Source organism: Pholcus phalangioides, unplaced genomic scaffold, assembly GCF_987345545.1.
Source record: "Pholcus phalangioides strain wild (caught in Gottingen) unplaced genomic scaffold, Ppha-v1.0 ptg000017l_1, whole genome shotgun sequence".
Lineage (NCBI taxonomy): Eukaryota > Metazoa > Arthropoda > Arachnida > Araneae > Pholcidae > Pholcus > Pholcus phalangioides.
Window position 1 is genome coordinate 51,924,488 of NW_028301610.1, and position 8,636 is coordinate 51,933,123.

Below are 8,636 nucleotides of genomic sequence, written 5' to 3' on the forward strand. Positions count from 1 at the left end.
TGAAGGTAGGAAGTAGAGTGAGTCAGTCGTAGTAGAGCGTATCTCTATCTGGTTTTTATATGGGAGCGTTCCCACAATTCTTCATGAAAGAACCAATCACAAGATCGAAGGTACGGTATTGAGCTTGCGTCTGACCTACATAACTTCATGAGAGAAAAGGAAATAGTGTAAAAATTATAATACTGAATCTGGCAACCAAACATAACAAATTGGAGATCTGGCCAGGATCCACAACTTTAAGGCCTATTGCACATTGTATAAGCTCATGACATTATAGACCGTGAGATTTTTCTAGGAGCCACCGACGGCGTGAAGGTAAAATATATTGCACAATTAATTAACAGAGTTTGACGACGACTCGACGCGGTTCCCACCGACGAGCCACGGGAATCCCCTCAGAGGGAAAGCGAATTTAACTAGACGAGCTATTGGGATCTCTGACATGTAAAGCGGAATTTATATGGGACGTTGGCAGCCCGGCCTCCGTCACCATCGCTAAAGGTTGATTTTTCTCACATCGTTACCAGCGATTTTCGTTATCATCGCTACGTGAAACGTTAACTAACGAGAACCGGAGACCACTCGTTATGCTCGCGTTACGGAAATAAACATGGCCGCTCGCGCGTACATTTTTCGATGAAGGTGAGAGCAACGTAGACAAATTAGAATTGGAAATTATTCATTCATTATAATGAATAACTCTCTGAATTACGTTCCTTCATTTAGTAACGTGATTCAGAGACAGCATTATCGTTTAAAATGTTATCTGTACACATACTGATTGGAAAAAATTATTCATGGTGGTAAATCGTTATAAATTATTATACTCGGTACAAAGATAAATCGGGGTGTAATGTGATAGGCCTCCTCGTGGTGCACTCTGGGTAACGCCAAATCTATCACACGTCATTGTCATCGCTTTTTGTGCTCATATACTTCACCTTCAATAGCCCAAATTACATGTTTATTTCTACACATCTTGCAGTACATGTCTTGCGTCTCGTTTTGTCCTGTACATGTTTTTGTCTTTTGTGTCCAACCCCTCATTGTGGGCCCCGCTCAGGCGGGGAGGGGTCCTCCCGGATGGGGCATTGCTTCTAGCGTATGCTCCATCCGGGACGCTGTCTACCTGCGTGTTTGCCGTGCGTGGAGACCCGTAAGGCTGGAGATGGGGATCCTGGGGGTGAACTATCTCTGCAGTCCTTAGTAACTACTAGTCCTAATGAACTACCGGTCGGAGGACTGCAGCTAAGGACCGCTTCAACTACTAGTAGTTAAGAGGTACTATGAACTACCAGTCCTTAAGGTCACGTGACGTGAAACAGTAGTTAGAGGGAGAGAAAATTTTTGGTTTCGAGAGTAACAGATCGCTAACCAATCGGGATGCCGTTTGAAGCCTACAACTACTACTAATTATTTAACAATCGTTTTTCCGCAGTGGGTGGTGGCAGCGATTTCATGTTTACAACTGATTGTAAACAAACTTTTTTTTTCTGAGGGACTCGCCATACCTTTTTGTCACCCGTGCTTTGCAATTTTTTTTCACTATAATATCGCTAGCTAGTTTAATTATTTTCTAAACGTATGAGGACGTTGCATTTTTCATCTTGCGACTTTTTTTAGAATAAGATTGAATATTTTTCTTGTTTGAGCTCATGGACCCCACTTCTGGACACTTGAAAAAGCGAGTATCTGGGACCCCAGGTGCATATAAGTGGGTCGCAAACTGATGAACTCAAAATTTGAAGAAAAAAAAATTCTTACAACAAAATGTAAGATTTTAAATTAATGTTACCGGCACTAGTTGAGCCTATGGCCGTAGTGTGCCTTTTCGGGGCAGACTTTCCCTTTTTTTGGGGGGGGGGGGTGGCTTTTCTTGAAAGGGTTATTATGCAGTAGATTTTTGGGGCCCCCCATTCGCCTCAGGGGCCCTACTTGAGGCCCCAGCTGAATACTATTTTTAATATTGAGTGCCACTTTTTTTTAAAGACCAATTTGTTAAATGATTTTTTATTCCTTTTAAATTCATTGAAACAATGAATTGCAAATTCTTTTTGGAGCAACTAAAATATTAAATTATTGATTATTTATAATTAAAATAATTAACTGCCTTGCTGCATATTGTAGTTCTGTATTTTAAACTATGGGTTTCTCCTCAGTATTAAAAAATATTATCAGAACATGATTTTCTATGAATGAGCACTTACATGTTAATGCAAGTGAATACTTCAATATTTAAAATATATATACACGTTTATATTAGAGATCTTTCATCTATTTATCTGTTTCATATATTTAGCTTCCAACAAATAACTGCACCTGATAACTTTCATTTGACCGTATATTTCATTTGAGTTGATTAGAAGATGAATGATTGATTGAAGTTGATTAATAGAAACATGAATTAAATAACAACTTGCACATATGATTTGTCATACAAAAACATTTTATTTCAAACATATGTTCATAGAGAGTTATCATAATCACAATTTACTGGTTGTACTTTTCTTAGAAATCGCACCTTTATAATGAATCTCAAAAAATTATATTCTTGAATTTTCATCTGCATCTTCAAATGTTGATTTACCTGAAATTAAAAAGAGGAAGAAAAAAACCCTTTTATTATGCTTATCAATCTTTCAATGTACTGTATATTTTATTCCAAATTATAACACAATCTTTAGTTGTATAAGTAGAGATAATTCATGCACAATAGCACTTGGTCGACATTGAGTCGACTTGCCACCATTTTATCACAGTAGGATCCAAAATGTATAAACTGCGTTTTGCAAGGGAGGCCTAGCATTGCACACAAATGCACATGTTCATGTCTAGATGTATTTACCAAGGGCTTGGAGCAACTAAATCTTAAGAGCTCCGAAATCTTAAGAGCCAACATTGCAAAAACAAAATTCATACTGACACCTAAAATTTTCTATGCAGATCACAAAATATTTGGAGTTTATGTCTGAATCTTCCAACATGTGAAGATCATCACTAAGTGCTGAAAAAGTTGAATATATTTTTTTTTACTTTGGATTATTTCTCCTAAAAATATGCTTGGCTGCCAAAAAATTTGGCCGGCGCCTAAAATGTTTTTCAATTTTTCGAGCCATGTTTCTACCCTAAAATTCTGGTCAGACAGATGAAGTGAAAAAACCTATTGGCACACAGCTTACTTTATATTTTCACTTTACTCTTTCAGGGGGTAAACAATCCCACTTTCCTTATATAACGCCCGTTCTGCGCTTGTCGTTAGATAAGGAACTATCGTAAGGAACGTGCTAAGGAAAATTCCTTAAGCGGCACTCTCCCCTTTGCGTTGAGCATTGTCCTTAGGATCACATGACGGGTTGCGGAGGAAAAAACTGGTCTTTCGGTTCATTCGTTTTTTCTACAGTTCAGCTCACTATTCAACCAATCAACGTAAAGCAAAAAGCTTACAACTACTACTACGTATTAAAAATCAATATTCCGTCTACATTTGTGGCAACGATTGCTTTATTTACTTTAATTTTGGGTAATGTTTTTCTTTTTTTTACGTTGCTTGCGCACAAGTTTCCTCGCATTTTTAATAACTTATAAGATATTTTAATAATTTTCTTACTGGACATAAAAAAACTTGAACTGTTTCTAAAACAAATTTATAATATAAATTTTATATAAATGACAATTTTTTCTGAAAGATTATAATTTTAATTTCTCATGACATTACATTACATCATAGAGGTTAATACAGCAAGTATCATGCTCAATCATGGGGGAGAAATATTTATTTTCCAGGTCTATGAATTTAACGCTCATGTTTTAATGTTATAACAATTCTCACTCAGGAAAATGTATTGAGATTTCTTATTCTTCCATTAAGTCTTGACATGTTGGAACTGTAGGTATTTGCCCCATATACATGTTCGGCAAATATTATTTGATACTATATATTTTGATATTACTAGAACCATGTCATTCACCATATCTCACAATAAAATTTTAATTTCTTTCCAATCGTTTCATTAAATTTTTTATCAACTGCAGTGAATCCCGCTTGTTTTTCAAGAAACACTCATGAGAAACTAAGCAGGGAAACGCTTTGGACAGAAAATTTTGATGAGCCGACAAAAATAAGTCATTCTAAATGGGAAGGTTATTCGTTTTATGAGTTCAGCTGCATTTAATCAAAAATAAATTATATAACTCTGGTTCAGATAAATCAAAATAAACGCTTCATTCCACTGAGCTGTTTAAATCTTTGCATAGAAAACTGTTTTCTATGCAACTAATTCTCGAATTTATTGTAGTACAAAAATGTAACATTCATAAACATTTTTTCTAATTATAATCACAAAGAAAACAAACTCATTTTCTGCTTACGATCATGGATAAATTTATTAGATAAATGTGTGAACAGTATTTCATACACATATATGATTGCGGCTGTGTGTGAATATACACATAGGTGCTGGTTAATAGTTGTTGCTTAAAAAACAAAAAATTTCTAGTTTTAACCGTAGGCCATAACTTGTGTCATTGCATTCAACATTTTTACCTGAAATGAAAAGGGTAAATTGTATGATAGTTTTGAGTATTGAACTTTGTGCACGCCATAAAAAATTCCAAAGATAAAAATGAAAAAGATTCAACTTACCTGCGGTATCTATGGTTTAATCCATCAGTACACTTCATGAGCACCGATTTGTCTTCAACAGGCATGTAATGTCTTCATTTTGCGACTCTCGTTTCAGCAAATGGTCAAGAACCTAATAAGCATTTCAAATAGTATATAACAAAGTACCAATATATAAATAATAGTACCAAATAGTACCATATTTCAATGTATCAGCGGTGTGATGGAATAAAATATGTTAGTTCTCAACTAAAACAATTTCCCAACAAACTGCTAGTACTACTAAACCACATATACAAGTGATATAGTTCTGAGGAATTTCTAATTGACATGCCTTGGAAAGTGTTATGTGTATACATAAGTTTTTGTGTCCTTAGCAAATTAATTGCAATATATAAGGTATGCATGTTTCATGCTCGACTTACTACCATCTATTTTTGATACTGAAAGCGATGATATGTGTTTGAATTTTTGTGCTCTAAGCACTATATTAAGGGTCAATCTGTTCTGTGGACAGATATATATATATATACATTTCAGCCACCACGTTAGGCAATTTGTCTGTTGTAGTCTGTTTTATGTATATATATTTGTTAAACAGGAGAAAAAAATACACCTAGGAGCAATTACTAATGAATAACCTACCCTCAAGTGTCAATTGTACAATTTGAACAACTACATTGAAAACTTGTAGCAGTGTTCCTACTTAATAAGTATGACACAGTAGTACAGACAATTATTTTCTGAAATTTCTCTATAGACCCATTAATATCAAGAATTCTTTCTTTATAATTTATTATGTTTTATGCTTATATCTCATGGGGGAAATCATCTGAAGGACCCCAAACTTTAAATCCTTCTCCACCAGTGATTTGAACAAGTTCATAAAACAAAATTGCACAAGCCAATTTTAAATACATTGTTTAATGCAAATGACATATATTATATTGTATTCATAGGTGCCGGAACCTAGGGGCTGAGGACATTTGAGCCCCCCCCCCCAATAAATTTTGAAAGAGGACTGAGCGCCCCAAATAATTTCTGAAAAAACAATGCACTACACCTTCCCCCTTCTGCATACCTGCTCGAGTCACATATATACGGAACAACCAGCAAGTTTCAGCCCCCTCAATGTTTTCATGTCTGCACCTCTGATTGTACTGTACAGTATATCAAAAGATTTAATACATAACTGATAATATTAAACATTTTTCAATATGTGTCTGCAACCAACATATCACTAAGAGTGCTGCAGTAATTTAATGATTACAAGTTCTGCAGAGAATGTGGACATGGTGCATGTGTGGTTTGGTAGTGCAAATGAGATTTGCGTGCAATTTTTGACAGAAGTATGTAATTGGTCAGGTATGGAGGGGGGGAGGGCCTTCAGAAAAATTACTCGGCCCGGGGGTCTATGCAGCACCTCCTAGAGATAGTTGGTGCTGGTCTACGACACTCTTTAGATGGCACGAAAATATGTGCTAACACAGAAATATAAAATGTGACCTTATCGATATAAGTCCAAACATAATTCATTAGCATGATACATGTTTATATATATGAACGAATTAATATTTGTGAATATAGCTTGCATACATAATCATCTCCCTATCTGTACATAGAGCCGGAACTGGGGGGGGACAATCGCCTCGGGCAGCAAAATTTAGGAGGGCGGCAATTTTAGGTGGTAACAAAAAACATCGTTATAAAATTATCGAATTTTACAGTTGTAGAGGCAGCAAAATTATGTTTGCCCCAGGGAGCAAAAATCCTAGTTACGGCCCTGTGAATACATATTTTACAACGAGGTCGGTCGTAGGATTTTTTCTCTCAAAGCCTCGAGTATGTATAAAACATCAATAATCATTTAAAATGATTGAAATGTCATGTTAAGGAAAAAAAAAAGATTGATTTCATATCATAAGTTAGCCTACCTTCCACTCAACAGCAACTCTTGTCTTCGTCTTTGGCTCAAGCTCCTCGCTGTATTTTTCGTTTAGCCTAAATATATTTTTTTTACATTAAATGTGTGTATCAAGCATTAATAGCACGGAGAAACACGAGAATTGTTTGAATCAAAGATATATCTTCCATCCAAGCACACATTGTGCCGCCATTACAGAGAAAAAGTTGTCGTTACGAGCTAACGAGAGGGGCTTCTTTGTCGTTATCGTTGTCATTATACAAGGAAAAAAAATTTCCTTATTTAGGGAAAGGTGAGCGGGGAGTGCAGAAATTTCCCCTTTTTCGTTAAATAACGACAAACAGCGCTAACAGTTCTAAGGACAACAGGATTGTTCACCCCCCAGCTTCACACTAAAACACATCCTTAGCAACCTCTTGTGGATCGAAGAACCCCTATTTAAATTAACATAGAAATTTTGCAGTGTTGTATGGTTATGGTTTCACTAGTTAAAAAGTATGATATTATTTGTCATCAAGTATATTAATTGTTTTAATATTTCCATTCACAAAATTTGCTCATCAGTAAATATGATAACTTTTTCAAAGAATCAATATTGCTTTTCAGTTAGCGAAGCTTCTAAAGGTTTTTTTAAATGTCCTCCCTCTCATTTATATAGCCAAGACAAGTTTTTCAACAGTACATGTTTTCACTTGCACTGGTCAAATTTTGAGTGGTACAGGTAGCCATTAAGAAATCGTCTATCTTAATTTGATCAATTCAATTATGTGAAAAAGAGTTGTTCTTTCAATAGTATCTGAAGAAATTATGATTATAAAGAAAATTACTAATAGCAAGATATTTTTCGAGAAAAACCAATATTTTGGTATAGACTAAAAACAATGCCACTTCCCCCCCCCCCCCTGCATATTTTGTTTTTGCACATATAAAATGTGTCACTGAAATGACAATAATTTCAGAGGGAAGTATGTTTCCGTTAAGTTTTATATTGAGAAATATCAAGTGATTGTATAGTTTACAATTTTTATGAATTTTCTCACCTTAAAATTGAATGTGTATTATTTTATTCATGGTGCAACATAAATAAGACACTGAAATACATTTCTTAATAAACATGTGAATTTATGTAATATAGCCTCTCCGAAATGCTATTATGACTATGATCTGAAATAATGTCAAAATTCTATAGGTGGGATGGTGGTGTTAAATCGGGGTTTGACTGTATTTGTTCCACTAGGGTTGTTGATACAAATGAAATCAATGAAAACGATGATTGTTAAAATTTATGTCATTAAATCTTGCATGGAAATATTTTATTTTATATGAAAATAATAATGGAAACTGTTGCTCACACACACAAAGTCAAATAAAAAGAATTAAAATTACCTTTGTTTGCTCTGATAGAATTGTTTGGTAACCTTGAAAACCTTCACATAACTCCGTAGCTACCTACAGCCAAGTTCCTGGGAAACAAAATTTTTCAAGAGTTAGAAAAGTCTCACAAATATATATAGAATATATATATATATATATCAGCTGTTTAATAACAACATTGTTAAAAAATAAATGCTTGTTAAAAGTTTCAGTTCCATAACATCTCAAAATGTTATATTTTAAAGTTCTTAAATATTCGACAGAAATTTTTTTTTCTGTGTTTACCCATACACACAAAATCAAAAACAATTTTTGGCAAAAAATTCAATTTGAACACACACAGCAAGGCCATAACCCAAATACTGAAGTAGTAATACGTTTCAAACACTAATCTGCTTCTTCTCATTATAATGTATATACCTCAACAATAAAAACTGTGCCTGAAATTCCAACTTTGCTTTCTAGTCCCATTGTACAAATTTCATTTTTTATATCAACAAAGCAATATAATGATTCCATATTAAATATTCTTCATTTCAGAGCGAGTTACAGAGTGCAATTTTTCAAGAAGTGGCAAATGATTTTTTTCTGAAAATTTAACTTCTAAGTATTACAATATTGTTCATTTGAACAGTTTAAAATATCAAATCTATATTTTAATCCTTTAGTGCATGAGTTTTACAAAAATTAATACTTAACATTACTGCCAATTTTTCC

The 8,636-nt window shown here is 34.3% G+C and overlaps 1 long non-coding RNA gene across 1 annotated transcript; it reads right to left on the bottom strand.

The window, feature by feature from the left end:
* Positions 1–4,251: 4,251 nt before the first annotated feature.
* On the bottom strand, positions 4,252–6,604 carry LOC149074097 (uncharacterized). The gene is made up of 3 exons (XR_016194494.1): positions 6,556–6,604; positions 4,643–4,754; positions 4,252–4,543 (listed from the first exon to the last, which is right to left on the bottom strand). It is a non-coding gene; the product is annotated as an uncharacterized LOC149074097 (long non-coding RNA).
* Between the last annotated feature and the right edge of the window lie 2,032 nt (positions 6,605–8,636).